The 24313-nt window shown below is 42.1% G+C and overlaps 1 protein-coding gene across 1 annotated transcript in view; it reads right to left on the minus strand.

Annotated features, from left to right (window-relative positions):
* The window catches only part of UGT8 (UDP glycosyltransferase 8), a 109988-nt gene extending 85948 nt beyond the window's left edge, over nucleotides 1–24040 (minus strand). The window contains exon 1 of the mRNA XM_070372914.1: nucleotides 23485–24040. The gene's annotated coding sequence lies outside the window, so the exon portion shown is untranslated. The remainder of the gene's footprint in view (nucleotides 1–23484) is intronic.
* Between the last annotated feature and the right edge of the window lie 273 nt (nucleotides 24041–24313).

Below are 24313 nucleotides of genomic sequence, written 5' to 3' on the forward strand. Positions count from 1 at the left end.
CGTGAGTCTCAGTGAACTCTGGGAGTTGGTGATGGACAGGGAGGCCTGGCATGCTGCGATTCATGGGGTCGCAAAGAGTCGGACACGACTGAGCAACTGATCTGATCTGATATATATATATATATATGGATGGACTTTCCAGGTGTTGCAGTGGTAAAGAATCTGTCTGCCAATGCAGGAGATGCAAGAGACAGAGGTTCTATCCCAGGGTTGGGAAGATCCCCCGGAATAGGAAATGGGAACCCACTTGAGTATTCTTGCCTAGAAAATACCATGGACAGAGGAACCAGGCATGCTACAGTCCATGGGGTCACAAGGAGTTGGACACGACTGAGCGCATACACACATACACGTATATATGTATACATAAAATGATTATAGGGCTTCCCTGGTGACTCAGAAGGTAAAGGATCTGCCTGCAGTGCAGGAGACCTGGGTTTGATTCCTAGGTTGGGAAGATCCCCTGGAGAACAGAATGGTAACCTACTCTAGTATTCTTGCCCAGAGAATTCCATGGACAGAGGAGCTCGGTGGCCAATGAGGTCCACGGGATCAGAAAGAATTAGACACAACTAAGCAACAACCACTTTTACTTTCACTTTCAAAACGATTATAGTAACAACAAAGTAAATATCAAAACTCTTATCAGTAGTAAATTTGGATTGTCAGATTGAGTGATTTTATCTTACTTTCTTAGTTATATATTTCCGGACTTCTGAAGGTTTCTGCCAAAAATACATAATATTTATAACACACTCATTCAACGTACATGCCACTTGAGCATGTCTTATTCTCATTTTCCCCTTGGAGTCAAGTGTCTTAAAACATCAGTCTCTGTTTATTGGACCCCACTTATTTCCCAAATGATTACAGTCTGCCATTGACTCCACCACAACTCTGCCTGAACACTCATTGTCAAGAGCACTAAATATCTCCTATATGTGTACTCAGTTGCTCAGCTGTGTCCAATTCTTTGTGACTCCATGGACTGTAGTCTGCCAGGCTCCTCTGTCTGTGAAATTTTTCAAACAAGAATACTGGAGTGGGTTGCCATTTCCTCCTCCAGGGAATCCTCCCAAACCAGGGATAGAAACCTCATCTCCCATGTCTTCTGGATTGGCAGGCGGATTCTTTATCACTGCACCACCAGGGAAGCCAAAATATCTCCTAATATTCACTGAAACACCTTTCTTTCCCAGTACTTACCTGACTGGGCTTTTCTTTCACGTGAGATACTACTGAGCCTCTGCTGCTGCTAAGTCACTTCAGTTGTGTCTGACTCTGTGTGACCCCACAGACGGCAGCCCATGAGGCTACCCCGTCCCTGGGATTCTCCAGGCAAGAACACTGGAGTGGGTTGCCATTTCTTTCTCCAATGCATGAAAGTGAAAAGTGAAAGTGAAGTCGCTCAGTCGTGTCCAAGTCTTAGCGACCCCATGGACTGCGGCCCACCAGGCTCCTCCATCCGTGGGATTTTCCAGGCAAGAGTACAGGAGTGGGGTGCCATTGCCTTCCTGCTCCAAATTCTCTCTTGGCTTCTGAGATGCAACTATTACTTGACTGTACTGCACTGCCAGAATACTGACAAAAATCCCAAATTCAAAGTCTTTAAACAAATTCTCAATCCCCAACCCAGGGATGGAACCCAGGTATCCCACACTACAGGCAAATTCTTTACCATCTGAGCCATGAGGGAAGCCCCAATGGACATGAGTTTGAGCAAACTCTTGGAAAGAGTGAAGAGGAGTCTGGTGTGCTGCAGTCCATGGGGTCACAAAGAGTTGGACATGACTTAGCAACTGAACACAACAAAACAAATTTCTTGTTGCCTATCAGTCCACCCTTCCTTTTTTATATAAAATTTTTTATAAAAAATTATTTCTAGGGCCATATTCAAGATAAGAAACAATGCTAGTCTTAATAAGTGTGCCCACCCCTTACCATATGAAAACCATTCAACATTTAATTATGAATTAATTTGGGCAAAACAAGAATATCTGGGTGTACCTATTTGTGTGTGTGTATGTGGTGTGTGTTAGTTGCTCAGTTGTGTCCAACTCTTTGTGACCCCATGGACTGTAGCCCATCAGGCTCCTCTGCCCATGGAATTCTCCTATATGTTGCCTCTACAAAACACTCATTTGCAAAAATGATCCCTGCAAGACCCCACGTTTGTAAACCCCTTAAGAGCACCAGAAAAAATTAATTATTAATAGCTCTTTTGTTCCTGCTCCTAAGCAACAATGGTTAACAAAGGCAGAAACTTAACACAAGAACATCCCATCATACCACTGAGATTTTAAAAGATAAACAATAGACTTTATGAACCCATATTGCTCCCATTTTCTCAAATATCAGAGCATAACACTATGCTAGACCTCCAGCAACCTTTCTGTTTCCATCCAATTATTTAAAAAGAAAAAAGGAGGGTGCCTAACATTTGACCACCACTTGAAAGAATCATTTCTAGTTTTTTTTTTCTATTTGAAGTTAGATCATTAATAACTCTGAACTAAACATACATGAGAATGAACTATATAGGAAAAAAAATATGAAAAATACAAAACAAAATTAGAACTCAGGTTTTGACAGCCTACCATCCCAGCAGCTCAACAATTCATAGTCTAACATTCTAAACAAGAACTAATCAAAATCTTTTCATGATAACGGAAAAACAAGGGCTAATGGGAAATTTAAGATCATGTCTGTATGTAGTGAATTGGGCTATTTAGAAAAACAGAGTGATTTAGTCGTCAACACAGATCATATAGTCTGCTACTGCTACTGCTGCTAAGTCGCATCAGTAGTGTCTGACTCTCTGCGACCCCAGAGACGGCAGCCGACCAGGCTCCCCCGTCCCTGGGATTCTCCAGGCAAGAACACTGGAGTGGGTTGCCACTTCCTTCTCCAATGCATGAAAGTGAAAAGTGAAAGTGAAGTCGCTCAGTCGTGTCCGACTCTTAGTGACCCCATGGACTGCAGCCTACCAGGCTCCTCCATCCGTGGGATTTTCCAGGCAAGAGTACTGGAGTGGGGTGCCACTGCCTTCTCCGTCATATAGTCTAGCAAGCTGCATAGCAGAATTTCTTCGTGCTTTTAAGTTTCCTTGGCATTGAGGATTATGTGGATGGCAATAAGAAGAGAAAATGTATCAATCATGACTGCCACCACAGGTTGACCTTGGTACTACATGAAATACTGTCGAGTAATTTCATTCTTTTCTAAGCACCTTTTACAAGTTAAGCCTCGGAAAATGCCATCCAGTAAAACAAAAATAAGAAAAATAAATCCAGCAAAGTAAAAACTAATTGGGGATCATTAATAGGGCTTTTAAATAAATGCAAATTTATTTTAAAAATCTATTTTCCTGTAGCATAATTTAAGTTCCAAAAGGGTAGAAATTGTAGTAGAGGTTTATAACTGTTTTATTCCTATGGCCTGACCATGTGGTGCTCAATAAAGATTTATTAAATGAAGGACTGTGACTGTGATTCTGAACCAGGATACATAGTTGGACCACATACACCTTCAGCAATGGACTCTTTTTTGTCCTTTAATCTGAAATGAATGAACTTGTAGTTATATTTATTGCCTTATTTCTGAACAAAATTCTAAATCAAAAGCTTTGCCCGAGGCACTGTAGTTAGCTACCCACTTCAATTATGGAGAGAATTTCTGGGCTAATGGGTACTGCAATTGGAAAAAGTTATCAAGTCAAAGAATAGATTTCATTAGAGCTTTTCCTTAACTCTGCTGCTACTGCTACTGCTAAGTCGCTTCAGTTGTGTCCGACTCTGTGCGACCCCATAGACGGCAGCCCACCAGGCTCCCCTATCCCTGGGATTCTCCAGGCAAGAACACTGGAGTGGGTTGTCATTTCCTTCTCCAATGCATGAATGTGAAAAGTGAAAGTGAAGTCGCTCAGTCGTGTCCGACTCTTAGCGACCCCATGGACTGCAGCCCACCAGGCTCCTCCGTCCATGGGATTTTCCAGGCAAGAGTACCGGAGTGGGGTGCCATTGCCTTCTCCGTTCCTTAACTCTAGGGGCCTTTTTTCATGTTGTTTGTTAACTTCCTATACATTCACAGCAATGTTGTAAATGGCCAAGCAAATGACCATTTATTAAATAATCACAATATGAAAGGAAACTGGATGCCATAAATAGGCATATAAGAGACAGTCGTGGCATATATTTTTCTTCTTTTTCCTGGTAATGGAATCCTCTACTTTAGCTTGGCTCAGCCAAAAAAGACTAAAGCCATTTCCCAGCCTCTCTAGGAGCTAGTTTAGCCACAAAAGTTAGTTCTAGTAAACAGGATGGGACAGAAGCAGGGTGGTATGTGCAATTTCTCATTTACACCCTGAGAGCTTTCACTTTTGGTCTTTCTGCCCGATGGAATGAGGACTTGGTAATGATTAACATCTTGGACCACAGGATAGAAGCACAAACCAGGAAACGTGTCAGAACAAAGACACTTAGCACTGTGCCCCCAGAGTATCAGCCCTGTCTGCTCTGCCACTGTAACCATCATCCATGAGCAAACTCCTGATACTTTTCTGAAACTGTCATTCGCAGACTGTTTCCAGCAGTAGGGTGACCAACCACCCCAGAACCGAGGGCATTTCCAGGATGCGGGGCTTTCAGCGCTAAAACTGGGAATGTCCTGGGCAAACCAGAAGGAGCTGGTCATGCCACAGCTGGAAATCTACACCGTAACATAAAACTCTCAGTAAATAGCAGCTCGTAAAGAGAGTTGTACTGTGTACTATGTACCTTCTCTGCATCACAGGCTTTATGAGCATTATCTCTTTTTATACTGAGATAAGGACAAAAATAGTTGTTCCCATTTACAGATGAGGAGAATAAGACTGAGACAAGAAATTACCTAGTATATTGCAGAGCTTCATATCCATTTTTAATCCACTTTCACCCCACCATTCGAAGACAGGAAGAAAGCGAAGCTGAAAAAACATATTGTGACTGTGGACAAACTGGGGGAATATTCAGCTTTATTGCTATAGAGTTGTTAAAGAGCCCAGGTTTAAACATTTCACTCTCATATGTAAACAATATCTTGTGTTCTGAAGCCAATTATGACCATATATTACAGACTGGTTCCAAATAGGAAAAGGAGTACGTCAAGACTGTATAATGTCACCCAGCTTATTTAACTTATATGCAGAGTACATCACAAGAAACACTGGGCTGGAAGAAGCACAAGCTGGAATCAAGATTGCCGGCAGAAATATCGGTAATCTCAGATATGCAGATACCACCCTTATGGCAGAAAGCAAAGACGAACTAAAGAGCCTCTTGATGAACGTGAAAGAGGAGAGTGAAAAAGCTGGCTTAAGGCTCAACATTCAGAAAACGAAGATCATGGCATCCGGTCCCATCACTTTATGGCAAAGAGATGTGGAAATAGTGGAAACAGTGGCTGACTTTATTTTTCTGGGCTCCAAAATCATTGCAGATGGTGACTGCAGCCATGAAATTAAAAGACGCTTACTCCTTGGAAGGAAAGTTATGACCAACCTAGATACCATATTTAAAAGCAGAGACATTACTTTGTCAACAAAGGTTCGTCTAGTCAAGGCTATAGTTTTTCCAGTAGTAATGTATGGATGTGAGAGTTGGACTATAAAGAAAGCTGAGCGCAGAAGAATTGATGCTTTTGAACTGTGGTGTTGGAGAAGACTTGAGACTTCCTTGGACTGCAAGGAGATCCAACCAGTCCATCCTAAAGGATATCAGTCCTGGGTGTTTATTGGAAGGACTGAGGTTGAAGCTGAGACTCCAATACTTTGGTCACCTGATGCGAAGAGCTGACTCATTTGAAAAGACCCTGATGTTGGGAAAGATTGAAGGCAGGAGAAGAAGGGGACAACAGAGGATAAAATGGTTGGATGGCATCACCAACTTGATGGACATGGGTTTGGGTGGACTCGGGAGTTGGTGATGGACAGGGAGGCCTGGCGTGCTGCGGTTCATGGCGTCGCAAAGAGTCGGGCAAGACTGAGCGACTGAACTGAACTGATTTGTCTGGATATGCACAGCTCAACTACAGAAATGCAAACTACTCAAGGAAATAAAACATTAGAAATACCATTCAAACAAATCAATTCTGCCCTTGGGACTCTGATGAGCAACACAAGGGTACAGGAAAAACCTCCTCTTGAAGGAGAAGTTATAAGGAATGTTTTTGTGGTCTTTATGGTTCTCGTTGCTGTTACAGCACTCCAAGCTAGCTGCACTTACCACTTTCTACACTGCCAGCACCTGCAGTTATCTCTTTCCAGACACCTAGAGTACAGGTGGGGAAGCTGTAATGAGAAGCCCAATGCTGTTCGCTTATCAGTGAGAGCTGGCCCAGAGGCACCTGGGATCCTTGTCTGAAATCATCAGGTGAGAAACTAAGATTTAAAAGAACAAGAAAATAGAGAGAAAAGAAAAACAGGATAATACGGATACTAACAGACATGGCAGTCAGTACCTAGTACAATATATGTATTCAATGCTCAATGGTAGCAATTAAATTTAACTATATTAAACAAAATGTAATCCCCTAATGAAATGATTCTCAAATGTGTGCATCCAAATGAAACACCTACTGTGCTAACTAAAAATGCAGATTCCAGTCTTTTCAACACACAGGCTATTATGAAGTCTGGGGGAAATCCCCAAATCTGCACTTGTAAGAAGCAGCTGGGGTTTTTGATGAATTTAACCATCAGTTTGAGAGACAAGGATCTCACACTTAATCCTTATCTGCAATGAGAGATACACAAGTGATGAAGTGGATGTGTGGTGAAATCTAAAGATCTGATAAAGCTCAACTGTCCTGGGGATGTGAAAAAGAACAAGGCCCATCCCCTGATCCTGAAGAACCCAGAATAAACAAATAAACACTCCCCAAATATTTTAAATGTCTTGTGATAAAGTGCCTGCAATATCTCAGGAACGCATGGATACAGTTTTAGTAATTTATAAGGACATGATTACCTTTCAGTTTTCATTAAGGTTAATATCACATATTCTACTTTCCCATCACCACTAAATTACACAAATTATAATCTGAAATATTAGTTTATTAGTAAAGTATGTCAATGCCGCTTTAGATATATAATTTAAATAAATGTCAATGTGTATTTAAAATTTTGGTGTTTTGAATATGTGTCATATTTGAGTAACCTGATTGTCTTTTCAGGTAGTCCACATTTCAAGTTGTTTATATTATGATAGTAAAATTGTTGTAAGTGACCCTATCATGATGTCCCTACAATTAAAGGAAAACACATACACACACACAGGGCAAGCAACTGCTGCTGCTAAGTCGCTTCAGTCGTGTCCGACTCTGTGCGACCCCATAGACGGCAGCCCACCAGGCTCCCCCGTCCCTGGGATTCTCCAGGCAAGAACACTGGAGTGGGTTGCCATTTCCTTCTCCAATGCATGAAAGTGAAAAGTGAAAGTGAAGTCGCTCAGTCGTGTCTGACTCTAGCAATGCCATGGACTGCAGCCCACCAGGCTCCTCTATCCAAGGGATTTTCCAGGCAAAAGTACTGGAGTGGGGTGCCATCGCCTTCTCCGACGATAAGCAACTATGGATGCCCAAATCCATAGTCTTGGTAATTTAGGCCATGTCATTTAATTTCTCTGCACCTAATTTTCTTCACCTGCCAGTGAGGATATTAAATTAGATGGTCTGGAAAACCACTTATAGTCTAAAGCTTATTGAAAAATGAGGTTAAGAATAGGTTTAATGAGATTGAAATGATTTGAATCATAAAAATAGTTAAGGCCAGATCAATGGATGCTGAGGAAAAAACAAAGAAAAATGCAATTTACCCTGACTTTAAACTTTATGTTCTAGAGAATCTTTACTGTGGAGATAAATTTCATAGGGATACTGTTAAAATGCAATTATGATTCAGCACGTCTGGTGTGGGGCCCCAGATGATTTATCTCTGACAAGCTCTCTGGTGACACAAGATGCTACAGGTATGCGCAGTGCACGGTGAGCAAGCGAGGATGTAGAGTGAAGCCAAGAGGCAGAATGGAGAGTCATAAAACACGGTCAATAAAGCGGTCAGTGAGTCAACACCACCAATAACCTCCTGGAAAACAAATTATTTGTTAATCACACACAAAAGACAATTTGCTTAAAACAATTAAAGGACAAGAGGAGCCTGGTAGGCTGCAGTCCATGGGGTGACTAAGAGTTGGACAAGACTGAGTGACTTCACTTTCATGCATTGGAGAAGGAAATGGCAACCCACTCCAGTGTTCTTGCCTTGAGAATCCCAGGGAAGGGAGAGCCTGGTGGGCTGCCGTCTCTGGGGTCGCACAGAGTCGGACACGACTGAAGCAATGCAGCAGCAGCAGCAACCTAATATACATTTCTTTTAAGGAACTGATATGTGTGGCAGGGAGCCAATCTTCCAGCACAGGGCGACCCTCCAGTGTCTCTCAACTGTGAACGCACATTATAGTCACAGGCGAGCCCAGGAAAACCAGAGACACCCGAAAACCTGCCACCCCCATCCTACATCAGTCAGAATTTCTGAAGATGGGGCCTACCTAGGTCTTAGCATTTTTTGTTTTCTTTTTAATGCTCCCCAGGGGATTATGCTACCGAAAGCCACTGGGTTACATTTACACAAAATCACAGTAAAATACACAAAAGTAAACTAATCCAACCCACTTTCTTTTTTTTTAATTAACTTTTAATTGGAAAAAAATTGCTTTATAATCTTGTGTCAGTTTCTGCCATGTATCAGGAGGAATCAGTCATGGTTATAACATGTCCCCTCCCTTCTGAACCTCCCTCCCACCTCACACCCCATCCCACACCTCTAGACTGTCACAGAGCACCAGCTTTGAGCTCCCTGTGTCATACAGCAAATTCCCACCAGCTATCTATTCTAAATATGGTAGTACATATGTTTCAGTGATACGCTCTCAATTCGTCCCACCCTCTCCTTCACCTATTGTGGCCACAAGCGTGTGCTCTATGTCTGCATTGCCACCGTTGCCTTGCAAATAGGTTCATCAGTACCATCTTTCCAGATTCCATACATATGCATTAACATAAGATACTTTTCTCTTTCTGACTTACTTCACTCTGTATAATAGGCTCTAGGTTTATCTACCTCATCAGAACTGACTCAAATGCACCCCTGTTCATAGCTGAGTAATATTCCATTGTGTATATGTTCCACAATTTCTTTATCCATTCATCTGTCAATGGACATCTAGGTTGCTTCCATGTCCTAGCTATTGTAAATAGTGCTGCAATGAACATTGGGGTACATGTGTCTTTTTCAATTATGGTTTCACTTAGGGTATAAGCCTAGTAGAGGGATTGGTGTGTCATATGGTAGATTTATTCCTAGTTTTTTTAAGGAATTTCCATACTGGTCTCCATAGCGGCTATATCAATTTACATTCCCACCAACCCACTTTCTGGTGGTGTCTTTTAATAAACTGAGGAGCTTGTGTGTGTGTGTATGTGTATGTATATGTGTGTGCTGGCAGAACCAAGAATACTTGAATATTCCTAAATAACCAGTTAGTATATAAAATACAGTATCATGAATTTAGGTTATAAAAACTAGCCAGGAAGTGTTAAGCAGGAAAACATTTTGAAATTCATATTGGATTTTTCTTTTGTCCCTAAAATGACTAGAAATTTTTCATTACATGAGAAAACTGGAAATGATTACATTTATTATCACAGATCAGCGGCTCTCACACTTCAGCAAGCAGCAGAATCATTTGACGAGCTTGCTGTAAATGGACAGACTTACAGGCCTGTCCACTGTTTGTTCCCAGAGATCTGGGATGCACGCCTAACAAATTTTCAGGTGATGTTTCTACTGGTCTGAAGATCATTTTGAGAATCATTAATAGAGGGAAAAGTTTGTGATTTTACACACACACACAGATGCAGCGTGGGTTTCTTTTGCTGCTAGGCTGGCACAGGTATCTCCATGTTCTTGTACCATGCGCTCAACACTCAACCAACAATAAGGAAACTCTTTGTTCTGACGCTGATCTCATCCTTAAACAAATGAGAAAAGTTTCATACATCATACAACTGGTTCTGTGTGAGGCTTTAAGTTCCGGTAGGCATTTGCTTTCTTAAAAAAAACTGATGTTTGATTCATGTTTTAAAATGTTTCATTAGGGCTTTTATTAGCTCTCATTCATTGGGATTTTAATTAGCAGAATACCACAGTCAATGCGGAGGAAATTCAGATCAAGTTTTCATATCCTGCCACAATGGGACAAAATCATATGTGGGGGAAGAGAGCTTTTCAATACACCATCACCTAGAGAATCTTAAAGTTTCAGAAATGTACTAGGTTCACAAAAGATCATGAGATTTTTTTTCTCCTACTTATTAATAATACCCTTCCTTTATATCACCAGTTTAAATTAGTTTAAATTGTAAACATTATCTACATTAACATTATTAAGAATCAAAAGAAAAATCCTTATGTGATATTTTTAACATGTTTTCAAATAAAAAATGTCTGACCAAATATAACCAAAAACAAATTTAAAATAACTCTGGATATTTCCCTATTTAATTCCTTGAAAGTCCTGGAGAATGAGCAAATAACACATTTCCCAACCGTAGTCTCATAAAATGCTAGTGAAGTCAGAAAGAGAAGTTTGTTATGGAGTATCAGATAAAACTGCAAAGTTGTATTAGTCCCCAGAAGAGGAAGATTTTGGTAGGTTCTACAGAAAGACAGAAGGCATTCTCTGAGACTCCCTTGTTAACAAGTGAAAACGTAGTTTTGTGGCTTCTAAGCATCTAGGATTAAACCTGATGTTCAACAGAATGAAGCAAGGCCAGAGAAGGCTTTTGTATATCACTGCCATTGTTAACAGTCTTGAAAACATAATATAAATATGCTTAAACATTGGTACTTAATACATTTGTTATGAAATGATGCCAAATATGTTTTTTAAATATGTATTTCATATTTTATAAAATAAATCAAAGTCCTAATTTCAAAACTAAAGATAACTGAGTCTAAACCCTTTCATTTGTAGAGAAAGAACAAGGTTTCAGGCAGTGGTTGCCAAGCATCACTTGGCTAGTTCCTAGTTACTCATTGGCAGAGTCGGAACTAGCACTCAGGTTTCCTGGGTCCTAATTCAGTATCTCTTACCTGTACCATAAAAAGACTCTCTGAAGTTGCCACTGCCACATGTCAGATAATAGGCTTTTTTTTTTAAATTCTGGGGAACATGAAGCAAATCAGCAATATTCAAAAAGCCTTTCAATGTTTTACTAGATTTTTTAAAACCACTGTATATTTTGGCTCTAAGGGAGAAGACATCTAACACATAATAGGCTGCTTGTGAATGAATGGTTGGATCAATTCTCTGTTACAGATGCTCATCTCACAAACCTCCTGGAATTCAATATGTCTGGTTCAAAATGTCTCTCCCTTTCCATGCCCTTGTGAGCAGAGTAGGGATATAGGAATAGGGCTGCATTTGCTTAGTATCAAAATGGCAAGCTGAGTGATCTTTACTGGTAAAAATACTGATGAGAAAGCATAAAGCATCTGGGCTTATACAGAGGCTGGGCAACTGCTACACAGGATGATTTGACTAAAATGACCAGATCCTACTCTAGAAATGGGCAGACTCCACCGCCCTCCCCTCTCCACACACACCTCTATCTGCATCCTTACCTGACAATGTGTAAGCCGATCACTGGGATCACTCTTCTGAGCTCACCACAAAGGCAGGGACATCATCTTCACAAAGGAAGACGATGTAAGCGGACAGAAAGAAAGAGTGGGACAGCAAAAAGAAGATGCAGGACAGCCAGAGGACCTTGTTTCTGCATGGTTTTCATTATTTAGAAATTTGAACAAAAAGTACATTCTATTCTCAGGCATATGCTCAGTGAAAGTGAAAGTCACTCAGTCTCCAACTCTTTGCACAATCCATGGAATTCTCCAGGCCAGAACACCGGAGTGGGTAGCCTTCCCCTTCTCCAGGGAATCTTCCCAACCCAGGGATCGAACCCAGGTCTCCCACATTGCAGGCAGATTCTTTACCAGCTGAACCACAAAGGGAAGCCTATATGTTCAGATAAAGTCTAACTGATCAAAACAAAATTACTTCTTAAAGCTCACATGAATTATTTAAAACTGGCAAATAACAGAGTCAGGCATCAGTTCTTATTAACAGTCTTACCTACCCGGTCAATTTCCTTTTTTGTTGTTGCTGAGATTTCTTAAGATCCAGTCTTATTCCTATTGCTACTCCTACAGCCCTGCCCATAATGACATGCAAGAGGAGACACTATGAACCAGAAAACTTTGGTATGAGGGAAAAGAACTCATCCTGTGCTTCTGGTTAACTGAAGGTCTTATCAGGGGGTCAGGGAGAGAGGATGATTTGATTGCTTCAAGTTAGAGCTTCCTAATATGTGTAATCATTTTCTCCAACTACTGTTTCTTGACATCAGACATGTCTGACTCGGTCATGTCTGACTCTTTGTGACCCATGGACCACAGCCCACCAGGCTCCTCTGTCTATGGGATTTCCCAGGAAAGAAGACTGGAATAGGTTGCCATTTCCACCTCCAGAGGATCTTCCTGACCCAAGGATCGAATCTGGGTCTCCTGCATTACAGGAAGATTCTTTACCATCTGAGCCACGAGGGAAGTCCATATTCAAATATAAATACAAATTAAAAACTAAATACACTTAATTATCTGTGTCATTATTTCCTCTTATTAGTCTTTCCTAAAATTAGCTGTGAATGTACTTCCATCCATTAGAAGCCCTGGGTAAATTTTAAAAGAAAAATCTCCACGATGTATAGAACAGTCTTTTGGACTCTGTGGGAGAGGGCAAGGGTGGGATGATTTGGGAGAATGGCATTTAAACATGTATAATATCATATATGAAACGAATCGCCAGTCCAGCTTCGATGCATGATACAGGGTGCTTGGGGCTGGTGCACTGGGATGACCCAGAGGGATGGTACCGGGAGGGAAGTGGGAGGGGGGTTCAGGATGGGGAACACGTGCACACTCGTGGCGGATTCATGTTGATTATGGCAAAACCAATACAATATTGTAGGGCAATTAGCCTCCAATTAAAATAAATAAATTTATAATAAAATAAAAAATAAAAATATATATATAAAAAAACCATCCAACTGTATACTTTAAGTGGGTGAATTGGATGATGTATGAACCATATCTCAATAAAACTATTTTAAAAAATTTTTTAAAAATCTACCAAACCATTACATATTTTATAATAAAGAGTTCAAAGACCTATAATATGATCTTTCTACAGACCAAACCTTTTTTTTTTGCTGTCATAACTAAATGATACAGCAGTCTATGCAGGACGATTCATTTACAAAGAAAGAGAATGTTTCTAGTTTGAATGATGTGGTTTAAAAAAAAAAAAAACAGGAAAAAAGTATCAATATACACACAGCGTTTTAGGGAATTTACCTCCTTTCCTGTTCTGAGTTACAGGAGGTATCATTCAACCATGTTTAAATATCTTATCTCTGATTAGTATGTTTGTCCAAGGCCTTATGGGGAAACCCAGAGTGAAAGTCCACCCTCGAACTGCACATACTCTTCTCAGAGGGAGAATTAACATAACCAAGTGTTCAACTATCACAGCCAAATACAGAAATGAAAGGCAAAGGAAAGTAATAGAAACTGGGACACAATAGTCTTGAGTTGGGACTTGAGTATCGAAACCATGAAGGATGACAGTTTGCAAGCCCAGAGGGAAAAAAGCAGAGCTATTCAGATAGGGGATATCCTGAAGCAAACGCCTAGAGAGACAAAGGGAACCCAGTGAACAGAACCATGCCGGGGGACAGGAGGAAGTAGAGAGGGGGGTTAGAGGGGAGCCCGATAACAGGGAGCTCTGAGAGCCAGCATTGCCAGGTGAAAACGAAGTGCCAGGAGCCCGGGTCCAAACATTACACCTGTCCTGGAGACCTCAGAGCGCTGTGTCTCCATGGTTTGGAAGATGTGATGACCTACTGGACAGGCTTCCCCACACGGCACAGTGGTAAAGAATCTGCCTGCAATGCCAGAGACCCAGGTTCGATCCCTGTGTAAGGATACCCCGGAGACGGGAATGGCAATCCACTCCAGTATTTTTGCCTGGAAAATTCCATGGACAGATGAGCCTGGTGGGCTACAGTCCATGGGGTCGCAAACAGTTGGACACGACTGTGTGACTAACACTACTGGACAGGCAATGCTTAAGATTTTACTGCTGCTCAAAGGAACTGAGTATTTGCAACATAAAGGGAGTGTCCGAGATGGTAGCTACATTTGGCCACCAATGTTCCTAGTACACCTCAGCCCTGAGCCAGTAGTGTTCCTTCTTCTGACTGTGGAGGATCACAGGCACTGGATTTTATTAAACTCATGCTCAGATCAATACTATAGTCTCCTGCTACGGTGCTCCAGGTTCACACAAAGCCCACACAGGCCACTGAAGCACTCATTCTCTTCTGCTTTTTTTTTTTTCCTTCCCCTTCCATATAGTCTCCTTTCCCACTCTCCATCTTGCTCTAATTCCCTGTTTCTTATCTACTTCTCCTTCCAGTTTGTCTTCTGATCACTTTAGCTCCAATAAGGTATTAATATATTCTCACAAATGCCACTGAAGTGTTTTCAAAACCAGGAAAAAAACAGTGATTAGCATTAATATTCCTTAAAATAGCTTCACCCTTAACTTTACGCACAAATTTTGCTGCCACCCCCAGCTCCCCCCGCCCCTTTGTAAATAGACAGGCAAACCTGTCTGACCAGTTTTCTTCTAAGTCCAGCTCTTCCAATTGGATGACAGTACAAATGAACCAGAGGTTCACAGCACAAATGCAAAGGCTATGAAAAGCACATGGCCTTCAGAAGAAGCAGCCACAGCTAGGGATCTGTGCCATCCACCCAGTCTCAGGGCAGCTGTCTCAATGCAGGAAGGCAACATCACTGAAGGGCTCACTCTAGAGCTAGTTTTTTTTTTAAAAAAATCCCTGTCTATGCATTCTCTTCTGAACAAGGGATATTACAATGTGGTTACGATTGAGAAACAGATTAAGCCTTTATCTTACAAGTTTAAGATGCTGGATGTGACTATATCATTTACTGTGTGGTACAGAGGTGTCCTTGCGGTTTGTTGCTGTTGTGTGTGTTTGCTTAAGTCCATTAGGAAAGTCTGAGTTTGCAAAACAGGTTAATCAGAATGAGATTTTTTTTTAGAGAGAGAAGTACTTTGAGATTGCTTGGTGTGTGTGTGTGTGTTAGTAGCTCGGTTGTATCCAACTCTTTGTGACCCCACAGACTGTAACCTACCAGGCTCCTCTCTCCATGGGATTTTCACGGCAAGAATACTGGATTGTATTTCCTATTTCAGGGGATCTTCCCAACCCAGGGATCGAACCCATAAATCCTGCATCTCCCTCATTGGCAGGCAGATTCTTTACCACTGAACCATCAAGGAATCTGAGATTGTTTTAAATGGGTACATTTTAAATATGATATGCTTTAAAATCATTGTCCATATTTTTTTGGACTGTCAACTATTTCAAACATACAGAAAGGTATAAAGATTAATATAAAAAAAATCTGTATACCCATCACCTATATTTTAAAGTTTAAATTCTGCCTTACTTTGAAGTGTTTTGAAACTTTTAAATTCTACAAATATGATTCAATTTATAAAAACTAAATTTTATATAACTTTTCAGGAACATATTATAAAAATCAAGGCATATCTGCACATGATTCTATTGCTTAAAATTTTTCTTAATCCAAGAGAACATTTTGTTTAAGCTAAAATATCTCACGTGGAGTAAAATCAGCCCCATGGTTATTATTAAAGCAAGTTATGGCCAACATACAGCTAAAAAAGTATAACTTGGTGTCTTGAAAATGTTTCAAGTATTAAATTTCTTTAAAACCTAACTGAAAAGTGTGAAGTGATTTTACACATATGTCTGTATTCATACTATTCTCAAATGAGGCAAATACTTACCAAAGCAGTTACAATATAAATTTATTTAGTGAAAGGCAATACCTCTAGGTGCATTTCTGTTATCTCAATCAAGTCAAGGGAAATTATACCTCCAATATAGTGATTGTTTCCATTATTAAAAATTCAGACAAACAGAAGAGAGTTATTAGCAAAATACACAGTATCTCTGAAACGTTCCTAACTACATGTTCTTTCTACCTAATCCAAATGTTTTACTGCTTATTGCCAGAGACTGAGAACTGACCTGGCTGTCCTACACACCCTGCCATTCACAAACCCAAAAGTTCCGTTTTCATCTGGGCTCTGAACCCCTAAATGCTGACCTCATGTCTAAGTCAATTTTACTGTGGCATCTGTCATCTCTGTAAGGGAGTCCTGAACGGGACAATATAGAGTCCAAAGCTGAGTTTGTGAATATACAATATGGAACTTTCAGAAGTCTTTGAAAATCACCTACATAGGCCACTATGGTTTGCAAGAGTGGGACCATACACTGAGAGGGAGTTAGCACAACAGACCAAAACTCAACTCCAAAACACAGAGGTCCCGATAACAAAAATGTGGGTAAAGAACTTCAGGGAAAGAAGGTCATCACAGGTTAAAAACTACATACATAATGAACTTCAGTTCATCTTAAAAATACTGAATATTTAATTTCATTTTACTCAAAAAACATTTATTGGGTGTCCCAAAACTATGTACTATTCTTCATGCTATATAAACAAATGATAAGGAGTAAATGTTGATAAGTATGTTTTGAAACAGACTTCTTAATTTGAACTAAAAAAGAATAATAATTAATTAATTAACCACCAATATGCCTAACTACCACTTGGTAAACAGTATGCACTATGTTATTGTTGATTGGCTCCCAAACCAGTTCACATATGTAAATATTTTTTCAAAATACCCACTAAATGCATGGCAAAAAAATCCATATACATATTAAAGTAGAAACCTAATTTCAGATGTTTCCAATATACAGCACTATTTCAACCAAATAGAGAAAATCCTGAGGAAAAAAGGAGATATTTTAAAATATTACTATGGTCAGCTCAATTTTTTAAGAAATCTATGAATCAGTCCCTCCTCTACTACACAGGTTAATACCTGCTTTCCACAATGTTGATTTTTAAGACACCATTTGACATGGAAGTGCCATCTGAAACAAGCATTAAATTATATTTTGTTGCTTTAATAACACCTATCTTTTTTGTTTTTGTTTTCAGAGTCTTTTAAAATGAATAATCTTTGGCCTTATTGGATTACCTGAGAAATTAGAACTCACTTAAATTCACTTAAATATCAAGAAACTTTAAATAAAATGTTAAAAATGTTTATGATTTGATTACCAGAGGCTTTTAAAAAGCAGCCAAGTTGCTCTGGACCCTCCAGGCTGGTGGGAGTATGCCCTTCCCTGAGGACACTAAATCCTCTCCAGAGCTCCTGACCCAACCCCACCCACGCCCCTTCAGGAACAGGTTCCAAAGTTCTCTCTTCTCCCTGCAAAATTTTCAATTGCCCCTATTATACTGGCTTCTTCCCCAAAGGCTATAAACATAATAAAGTTTCCATCTTAAAGTGAAAGAGTATTCACTCAGGCGTGTCTGACTCTGTGAGGCCAGGACTGTGGCCCCCCAGGCTCCTCCGTCCATGGGACTCTCCAGGCAAGAATACTGGACTGGGTTGCCAGGCCCTTCTCCAGCGGATCTCCCAACCCGGGGACTGAACCCTGGTTTCCGTCACTGCAGGCAGATTTTTTACCATCTGAGCCACCAGGGAAGCCCCTCTTAATAGATCTTTTAATCAACCTCCTTAAACCCTGAAAAGGAGGACTGCTAAAAGCAACAGTATCTACAGAATCCAAGTTCTGCTTCCACAAAGGGCTTCCCTGCTGGCTCAGACAGTAAACAACCCGCCTGCAATGCGGGAGACCTGGGTTCGATTCCCGGGTCAGGAAGATTCCCTGGAGAAGGGAACGGCAGCCCACTCCAGTATTCTTGCCTGGAAAATTTCATGGACAAAGGAACCTGGCGGGCCACAGTCCATGGGATCGCCAAGAGTCCGACGTGACTGAGGTTTCCATAAAATCAGCTAGCACTTATTGAACACAAACCAGTAACCTTCCAGTCACTGAGCTTGATTTACCTCATTTGATCCTCACAGTAGCCCTGGGAAGTCACACTTTGATCTTCATTATGTAAATGAGGAAAGGGAACTAAGCTCTGAATTCTAGGTCACAGAGATAGTCAGGGGCAGAACCAGGACCGTCTAATACCCCCATCTTAGTATTCAGCTTCTCATATCTTGAAATTCTTCCTTCAGTTGCTAAAAACAACTCTCCAGTAATTATCCTCCCAACTTGCATTTTACCTTCTCTTTCTTTACTACTCCCTGTATTTCTACCAACTCTTAAATTGTAGGATCTCCCCAGGCCTCTAATTCCCTCTTACTCTCTGAACCTGCCCTAGAAGATCCACTGACTTCCTTTTTTTGGCAACAACCTATATGTTGAAAATGGCTAAAGAAGTCCACCTACTCATTCACCCATTTACGTACCTACCTATCCAGCCAGAAGACTCTTGAGAGTCCCTTGGACTGCAAGGAGATCAAACCAGTCAATCCTAAAGGAAATCAATCCTGAATATTCACTAGAAGGACTTATGCTGAAGCTGAAGCTCCAATACTTTGGCCACCTGATATGAAGAGCTGACTCATTAGAAAAGACCCTGATGCTAGGAAAGATTGAAGGCTGGAGGATAAGGGGACGACAGAGGACGAAATGGTTGCATGGCATCACTGACTCAATGGACATGAGTTTGAGCAAACTCCAGGAGATGGAGAAGGACAGGGAAGCCTGGTGTGCTGCAGTCCATGGGTTCGCAAAGAGTCAGACATGGCTGAGTGACTGAACAACAACAAATGCAGCCCAGACCTCTCAGCTCAGAATTTCTGTGCAATGATCCATTGGACACTCATTTCCAGCTGGATTTTCTATAAGCACTTCTTATTCTACATTTCCAAAACTGAACTCTACCATCCTTGGTCCTCGAACCTGCTTCTCCGTTAAAGTCTCTATCCTGTCCTCCCATACCACCCACCAGCTAACCAGTCATCTAATCCAAGGGATTCTACCACCTTAACATCTGTGTGACCAAGCCCTTTTCTTCATCTCACTGCCACCATATTGGTGTAAAGTCCTCAACTTCTCTTAACAAGATCACCTCAATACCTTCTGACTTGTTATTCCTGTCTCCCAACTCAGATCAATCCTGCTAGACAGCTGCGAGAGCTGTCTTCTCATCACTCTTTAGTTTAAAACAACACTGAAGAGAAAATGGTCTATGTATCTTAGGATGACAGTCTTCCATGATCTTGCCCTTAACTGGTTACCTTCTGATTACTGTGTCTGGTTATCCTCTGCTGTTACCTTCCCTATGAAGCCTCTCTAGTATCTGTCCCCACGTGGAACTGGCCACATCCAAATGCCTATTTAGGGCGCTCTGAGTATGTCTATCACAGCACTCTCAGAACAAACAGTACTATATTAAAACTATATTGAAACTAACTTGTTTTCTGTCTATCTAATCCTCTTAAACCCAGAGTCCTCCCATGGTCTTTATGTCTGCAATATCCCCAGTGTACAAGACCACAGTGCCCAATGCATAGTATGTATTTAATAAGCATTTATTGAAAGTAATAAGTATTTATTGAAAAAAGAAGGATGTTTGTAAAATACTTTAGGAAGATATGATTACCACTGTTTTCAAGACTAACTAAAACAACTTTATTCAAATTCATTTGATTATGTAGCCCCTCTGTACATGGGTATGCAAAACAGTATTGAAATGATTCACCTAGCTTCAAGTATGGGAACCAGGATTATCAAATCACACTATTCGTGGCTTTCAGAGAAGAAAAATATTGTCAACATTGTGAACAGCTAGTCAATTTCAGTGGCAGGAAGTAGGATGTAAAATATCATCATATATGTATCCTTACACAAAGATAACCTGGGGCTACCATCAGAAAAGTAAACTCTTTTATTAAAGGGTTGCTTTGATTTCTCAGAAAAGCAAAGATCTTCCAGAAGACTGAATGTCTGAAATTAAGACACCCTTCTAAAGATCTCATATACAAATTTTCTATTTAAAAAAACACTTTAAAAACACTTTAAAACCACTTATATAGAAGCTACCCATCTAGGAACCTCAGCAACTGAGCTCACTATACAGCCCAGAAACAAAGGATGAGAACAGCATGTATCTGTCACAAATTACACAGGCTTTATACTAGAGCAATAGCCCACATCATTTCAGAAGCCAAAAAAAAAAGACAACAGATACAGCAGCAGGACCCGCTTACAGTCTGACAGCAGTAGAAAGTGATAGCTGATAACAGAAAGAGGACCCAGAAAAACCACAAAAAAAAAAAAAAAAGAGAGAGAGAGAGAGAAAGAGAATAGTACTTATGTCTCCATTCTAGTATTTCAACTGGGCAGGCTGAGACCATTTACCATAAACAAAAACAGCTCTATACACCTCAAGAAATATAACACTATTCAATTCTTTATGAATTCATGTTCATAAAGACAATCCAACAAAAAATTTAGCTTACATCCTGGGGACCAACTAAGAGGGGAACATTTAGACATTGCTTGTTTTAATAGCTAAATTTTTAAAGTTTCAGTAATGAATGGTGTGAGGGGTCAGCTATTTAGAAAATGTGCTTATGTAAAGGAGATCCAACCAGTCCATTCTAAAGGAGATCAGTCCTGGGTGTTCTTTGGAAGGAATGATGCTAAAGCTGAAACTCCAGTACTTTGGCCACCTCATGCGAAGACTTGACTCATTGGAAAAGACTCTGATGCTGGGAGGGATTGGGGGCAGGAGGAGAAGGGGACAACAGAGGATGAGATGGCTGGATGGCATCACCGACTCAATGGACTTGAGTTTGAGTGAACTTCGGGAGTTGGTGATGGACAGGGAGGCCTGGCGTGCTGCGATTCATGGGGTCACAAAGAGTCGGACACGACTGAGCGACTGAACTGAACTGACTGAAATAAGCAACAACCCAGATGGTGTCAAATAAATGCGGTTTCATTATATATTGCAAAAACAATCGAAAGTGTCTTACTCTCGGTGTACTTTGGAAACTTAATGTGAATTAAACAGCATCAAGTCAATATTATCTGATAAACATGTACATAATAACCTTCAAAAGGAGTCTAAGAATTGAGAGTGTGGTTATTTTGTTCCTTGGCCATCTATATTTACATAGTAATTAAGCTGATGGTTATTTATAAGATACCATGAAATGTTTTAAGTAATTTAAATCAAATGTGAACTATCAAACTCTTTACATACAAAAAAAGACTTTACAAAAGATAAAGTCTGTTATAAGTATTTTTACCTACTGCATTGGTTTACTTATTCTAATATGTGCTCCAGGCATTAACACCATAAGCATAGAGCTCTGGAAAGTTTAGATATAAGAGTTTGATCTCTATAGTAGTATTATCTATAGCAGTATCATCAAGAGAAAGTCACAAGTACAGTTTTCACTCAATTACACCCAAGCTACTAATATACGATCAGGCTATTACTAAATGTCAGGGCATTATGCTTTATTGTAGTTTTTAAACACTCCTATAGCAGTAAACCACAAAATTTTACCTTGTGGGTGGCAGGCAAAACAAATAATACTCCAGTGTTTTTTTCTGGAATTATCTAGAATAGTTGAACAGAGACATTCCAAAAGCAAACCTCAAACTGCCTGGAGATAAGTTTCTATAGGAGAAAACTAGTCCACTGTTTCTCCGAGACAGAAAAAAACATAGACTGATTTATGATCGGATTCAATGAATGCAAAGTGCAGATTCCCTCACTATACAATATTGATGTGCATGACTCTACAATTAATTTAAAAATCTACAGGGAATAAAATGCGATTACTTCTAATACTATTACAATATCATTTAAAAAGCACTTTCCCTCCTTTCTTCAAGTGGCTTTTTTTTTTTTTTTTTCTGGGAATAAGTGGAAATAAAGCACACCAATTACACCAATTCTGAGTGGAGACATTTTTCTTTGAACACGAAATTATCAGATATAGAAACAACAGCACTCTTGGCATTAGCCAAACTACCACATCTTCATGTCATTAATCTTGAAAAACTCATTATACAAGATGACAGCCTGAGGGGAAACGGAAGGTTTAGAGTAGCGTTTTTTCTACCTTTTCTGGATAGAAGCCACCTGAAATAAAAGGCTGCCTCTATCACTGATTCATAATAGAGGTGACTCTTGGGTCATGCCTAGTTGAAAATGCTACCCACTCCTCACTCCTGTGATACGCCCTCTTCCCCTTGAGGATGACTAGTTAACACAACCCAGTCGACTGAGTTAGTCTGCAGACTTTCAGAAGTTCTCTCACTTTCTTCCCTCCTGGCCCCCAGAGTTGCTTTGAGGTGATGGGAACCAGCGGCACAGGTACAGAGGTGGTCCTTTCTTAAGGAAGTGCTGCAGAGCGGCACGTTCCGGTACTCAACTTCATAAACCCTCTATTAAAGCAGTGAATTTACATATACAGACTGAATAAACCCCTCGCCACCCGTGACCGTCCTTCTGCCGGTTCGCACGGCTTGCGCCCCTACGCGGTTTGCCCGGTACAACTCCGAACTGCATATCCCAGGCCCCCTCGCCGCTCCTCCGGTCCATGGAAGGCGCCCTACTTTCGGCAGCGCGTCCTTTCTCTCGATTCCTCTCTCACCCGCACATGCTTCCCTAGCAAGGGCACGCCATATGGTCCCCTCATCCGCGCGGAGACCCTGCCACTACTGTGCATTCCCCAGGGTTGCACAGGCTTGCTGGCACTGAAAGGTCCCTGTGTCGGTGCCCCCAGCCATGCCCTTCCTTAACGCACCCAGGTCTAGTTCCCCCTCAAGGAGAGGACGAAGTCGAGGAGAGTTGGAGAGTTTCCGAAGAAGCACCTCCCGGGGCCCCCATCCCTGGCTGGCAGCGGGCTATGGCCTCGGGGTTCCGCGGTGCCCATCCCTCCAGGGTCAAGTGCAAAGTCCTTGGCCAGATCCGCGCCGCGTTATGCCCTCTCAGGCTGCACGCGCGAACGCGAGAGGACCCTCAATCGAGAGCCATATGGGAGGGAAGGGCGCACAGGCGCGACTGGGGCAGCTTAGAAAGATCTCCTTCACACCCCTCCGCCCCAGCTCACGGTCTTCCTTCCCACCCACCCCCAACACTTAACTCCCTCAGCCCAACCGCAACTGCACTTTCGGATCCCTAACCCCCACCCGAGGATCGCAGTCATTCGCCCAGTACTCACCTCCGGGATCAAACAACGCCCCTTTCCTCTCGCCTACCCGCCCCCCTTCCCCTCGCTGGAACCGCGTGGTCCCTCCGCTTACCTCGGCTCTTGGCTGCTGCGCGTGAGTTTGAGTGTGTCTCCGCCGCGTAATTGTATCCGGGGACAGAAGGGACCCGTGTTTGTGTGCTGGATCAGGTGTCGCCGCCTTCGGTGGCTTGGGGTTGTGAGGGAGGCTGCAGAGTTAGCGTGTTAGCTTAGGACGGACTTTCTGGACTCGGAATTGATGGCAAAGCTTTAACCGTGACCTGCCTCGGGGCCGCAGAGCGCCTGCTCCTCCGCGGCTCCCCGCAAGCGGCCGAGCCCCGCCAGCAGCCGCGCCCCGCCCCGCGCGCTGCGAGCTGAGCTGAAGTGCGCCCCTCACCTCCCGCGCCTGGCTCCGCAGGGCACGACGCGGGCCGCCACGCGCTCAGCCTCGCATTACACGCCTGGAGCTGCGAGCGCCTCCTGCTCCCGCGGCCGGGGCATGGATGCCGACGCGATTTCGTGCCGCGCGCTCGCGGGCTGAGCGAAGCGCAGAGTCCTACGACCGGGCTCCTAGCGGGCGGGTGGCGCGGCGGGCGGGCTGGGGCGCGCGAGCCCTCCGGTGCTGGAGCTGGGAACCCTGGGACTGGCACGTGGCCCCGCCCCCGTTCCCCTGCGAGGCGTGCCCTGTGCCCTCGTTGCCACCTCCCGACTGGTCCCCTGCCCGCCTTTTTCCGTCGCACCAGCGCCTCTCGAATCTGGTGGTGTGGTGGGAGCGCGCCTGCCCTGACTTCCCAGCCTGCTAGTCTGCCTCCTTTCCGAACCCACGAAAAAGTTGAACTTTGGCTAGGAGGTGAAGGAGATAAGTGAAGGAAAGGCGGGGGTCGGGGGGCGGGGGCGGTGCTTAG

Source organism: Bos mutus, chromosome 6 (genome assembly GCF_027580195.1).
Source record: "Bos mutus isolate GX-2022 chromosome 6, NWIPB_WYAK_1.1, whole genome shotgun sequence".
NCBI classification, from domain to species: Eukaryota; Metazoa; Chordata; class Mammalia; order Artiodactyla; family Bovidae; genus Bos; species Bos mutus.